This window comes from Tupaia chinensis, unplaced genomic scaffold (assembly GCF_000334495.1).
Source record: "Tupaia chinensis unplaced genomic scaffold, TupChi_1.0 Scaffold150243_1, whole genome shotgun sequence".
In the NCBI taxonomy this organism is placed as follows: domain Eukaryota; kingdom Metazoa; phylum Chordata; class Mammalia; order Scandentia; family Tupaiidae; genus Tupaia; species Tupaia belangeri.
In genome coordinates, this window is record NW_006210084.1 from 905,438 (window position 1) to 909,892 (window position 4,455).

The following is a 4,455-nucleotide window of genomic DNA, read 5'->3' on the forward strand; positions in this document are numbered from 1 at the left end:
GGCAGGCCCGCACCAATGCCTGACATGAGTTTAAGCCACCAGGTCCAGGACGCGAACCGTGGTCGACTACATGGGAGTCCAGTGACATAGCCATTACGCCAACTGCTGGTTCCCTCTCTGGACAGTTTTAACCTTTCAGAAACTGGAAAGCATTTTGCTGCGATCACCTCCCCTTGGCACCGCCCACCCACGTGGGCAAGTTATTGGGGCTTTGCTCAGCACTGCCATGCCCCCAGTGGTATCAGGGAAGTATAAAGCCTCCCAGACCATGCTAGCCAATTTTAAATGTAAAGACAAAATGAATCAATGAAAAACGATGTTTGATCTAAGAGAAACTCCACAGTAAGCCTGGGGCAAGTGCCAAGGTCCTTGCCATTCTTTCTCTCAGCTATCCTATCCTATTTTTCTTTTGAATGATCAGCATCTTCATAATGCTGTGTGTTATCAGTCAAACTGGGCAGCCCAGAGATTGGAGCTGGAGTGGGGCTACCTCCGGCCCTGAGGACGAGGACTGAAAGCATGATGATAAGGGTGATGATGATGATGATGTGGTGATGAAGGTGATGATGGGGGCGTGAGGAAGCAGGACAGAGGCAGGCGCTGGTGTTCTGTGGTATTCGCTTCTGTATTCCAACATCTGACACAAAGTGGCACTGTGCATGGTGGTTAAGGCGCTGGACTCTCACATGACCAGCCATGGTTCAAACTCTGGACTCTGTAGCTTGAAACACACCAAGCACATGCACATGCAAGCCCCAAATCCCGAGAGGGAGATGGAGAAGGGATTGCGGTGTGGCCATCCTTCTACCTAGAGGTGATTTCTCATTTTCCCTCTCTCTCTCCAGCAAAGGCATGTGCCCCTATGGTAAAAACCTTTAAAAAAAAAGTGGCCACTCAATACCTATTTTTTCAGTGAATAATTTGGCCAAGAAACAACGGGGATAAGATGTTGTAACTGATGGAGCTGGGAGCCAGAGAAAAACAATCGACAAGGATGGACAGTTTGAGCTGAGCTCCTGGGAAGGAGATAAGGAGAAAAAAAATAGACAGGAAAAAAGGAAAATGAGAAGTCCTATGAGAAGAGGGGGACTGGGGGAGATGGAGATGAGAATGAGGGAGAAAGGAGGCAGGCAGGACGTTGACGGTTCCCAGCAGTTTCTGGATTTAACAGGAGCCATACTTGAAAGAACGGCTCAGTACCTGCCCAGGGACGCTAATTTCTCCACCTCTGTACCCTGGCTCACAGAAGCTCCACCGCCAAGCAAACCCATTCCCTAAGATTTCAGCATCTTCCCTTTCCATCCCAGGCCCCGTTTTCTGTTAATGTCACCATTCCTCTTCAGTTACCTGACTTCAAAGTTTCAGTCATCTCTACTTTCCTTGTCCTCAAACCAATCAGGTACAACACCCTATCACTGTTTCTACCACCAATGTATTCATCAAATACACACACAACACACATATGCATACATATGTACACATATACACACATACATATATACACACATATATGCATACACACTCACACACATATATGTAAAATGTTTGAAAGTGTATGTATTTATTCTGTGACAGAGAGAGACAGAGCGATAAACACCCCCAGCAGGGTCTTCATGCTGTGATTCACCCCCAGTCTTAGGCAGCATGGGCCCCATGGGGCCCGTGACTGTGCCTCACTAACAGCCTAGCTGCTTGTCTGTCGGCAGGACAAACTCTGTGGTGTGGTTAACACGCTGGGGGCCCCTGCCCGATCAGGTGCAAGCTGGATTCTCCTGAAGCACATCTTTGCCTAGCATCTTCCCCGCTCCCTCAGTCCCTTACAGATTTCTCCTAAGAGCACCCCTCAATGGGATATTTGTGCAAGAATCCCCTTTGCAGGTTCTATTCTGAGAAAACCCAATGTCAGACATAACATGTAACTGATATTCTGAAAGTGCAGCTCCGAAGACGCCATGCCGTGCACAGAAGTCATGTAATGTTGATGCCTCCCGAGTACAGGAGGGATATACAACGCAGCTAAAGCCGCGATGCTCAGGCCTCCATTTCTGTTCCAGTCTTAGCTTCCGCTGCTCCTTACAGAGACACCACTGCCCGAACTAAATTGCCTGCTGTTCTCTAGACCTAGCCTTTCTTTTCTGCTTCTTCCATCTGTTGTTATCCCTCCCCGGAGCACCCTTCCCCACCAACCCCTCTGATGGTTAATACCCTCCCGTCCTCAAGGGCCACATCCATGGCCCCTCCTAGAACCCTTTATATCTTTCTCCAGCCACATGTGAACTTCGGCTCAGCTTTGAGAAATCCACAGAACTTTGGCGGGCCTCACCTAGGCAACTGACCAGTCTCCATCTTACTAAATACTTAGGCATAGGGGCCAGCACATGGTGTAGCGGTTACGTTGCTGGACTCCCACCTGGCTGACCATGGGTTGAGTCCCGGACCCAGTGGCTTTGTAATCCTGTCAGGCGGGTGTGCATGTATGCCAAAATCTCAAGAGGAGAATGGAAGAAGAGACTGCAGTGTGGCCATCCCCCTGGGGGGTGACTTCTCACTGTATCTCTGTCTCTTTATCTCTCTGGTACGCACACATGCCCTAAGGCAGAAACCTCTAAAAAAATTATTTAGGCATATATTTGGCTTGCTTTCCTTGACTTTTATCTAAGACTTGGTTCTAAGTGACTTCAGGACAGAGACAAAGACATTCATCACTGTTTCTCCTGCAGCAAGCATGCTAGATGTTCGGATATTTTTGATTAATGAGTAAAGTGATGGGGGCAGGACTTCTAACAGGGAAAGTTTATGACCCTGAACAAGTCATAAGTGAGAAGGTGTGCTTCCCCAACAAAATGTTTCCACTTTTAGAGACAAAGAGAGAGAATTTAATTTCTAGTGTCTACTCTGTTATGGATATGTACTCGGTGATCCAGCTTTAAGTTCAGATGTTAGAAAAATAAATTTTTTATTGTTTTAAGCCCTGAAGACCTCTGATTATTCCCTGAGAACTGACTTCCAACATGGTCCAGACAGGAAAGCCCAGGATATGTGCCAAATAGAACATAGGAGAAATGGTGAATAATACCCTTGGTAGAATGTCAAAGTGTCAGAAAGATGTTTTCAATTCACAGAAACATTGGCTCTGTGACTTGAACAGGCGATCCACAGCAAAGGGAAAATCCGTTTGTTTCTAGAATGGCCTGAGATGGAAGCACTTTTCAGACAAAGTAAAACTCTCTTGTTCAATTCTCCCCCAAACGCCTCCATCTGTGGCTTTTCCTTAGAGATCTTCCATGGATCACTCTTTATTCCATCTCTAAAGTGACATACATTCTGAGGTTAACCATATTAAGTTGGAACAGATAGGGCAGAGGCCCAGAGTGAGAAATTCAGCATGCAGGGAGTCAGGGCCTCCAGAGGAATGCTGGGCCAATAGATGGATGGGGGTGAAGGCCTGAGCAGCCTGGGACCTGAGAGCCCGGGGTCTGGCTCTGCCTCTTTGGGCAGTCAGCCTGCATTCTCATTACCACGTAGGCTGCACTCTAAATTAGAAACCAGAAACCCAGCCATTGGGGATCGACCACCTTGTTATTTGGTGCTTCAAGTAACCTACACATAACTTTAATGTCAATTGGACTGATACAATACAATGTACGTTTTAGATACAAAAATCACTGCAACTTCAAACCTGAAGGTTTGACTGGGGTGGTGGAGTGCTGACAATCACTTTAACTTGCACAACTTGCATAGTGAGCATTGGGCTTAAGCCTCGGCATGCGCTTTTTAAATGTCTCACTTTAAATCCTTTCCTGCCTACGACATTATGTAGTCTGCGAAAGCACTGGAAAGGTGATTGGTTGCATGTACCATGGCCAAGCTGGTCTGATCCAGTCACGGAACAGCCCTTCCAGAAAGCCCAAGCTTGTCCTCATTGATTCACCAGCAATATGCCCGGTCTTACAAGTTTTATGGCAGTAGGCCCTGAAGTTCGTGAGACTGTAAGAGAGATTCCAAATCATGCCTCTCATGCAGTTTCCACCCCTTTCCACCCGACTGACTTCACATAAAAATGTATACTGTAATGCGTAGAAGAAGAAGGCCACATTAATCCCATCACCTGGTGTTTCTACAGACAGAAGTCTGCAATAACTTCCCCGTCCTTTCTGAATCAATGGTAATTATGAAGTATTTTCTTTGTGTACCAGGCAAGAAGCATACCTTTCTTGCTCACACTCCTTAACCTCTGAGGGAGGTATTAGCCTCTCCATGTTGTGCAGGAGGAAATGGAAACTTAGTGAGCTCCCTAACTTGCCCGAGGTCACCCACATCAGTCTGGTTCTCAATGCCCTTGATCATGACACCGTAAATCCAATCGGGTGAGGGCCCACTCTTTTCATCAACCCAGGTCCCAGGGGCATGCTCTAACTTTCTTTAGCTAAGCAGGCAATGGTGATCTCCATTCTT

General features: G+C 47.0%; 1 protein-coding gene across 1 annotated transcript in view; it reads right to left on the bottom strand.

Annotated features, from left to right (window-relative positions):
* The window catches only part of EGFL6 (EGF like domain multiple 6), a 56,333-nt gene that overhangs the window by 40,079 nt on the left and 11,799 nt on the right, over positions 1-4,455 (bottom strand). The window lies entirely within an intron of this gene.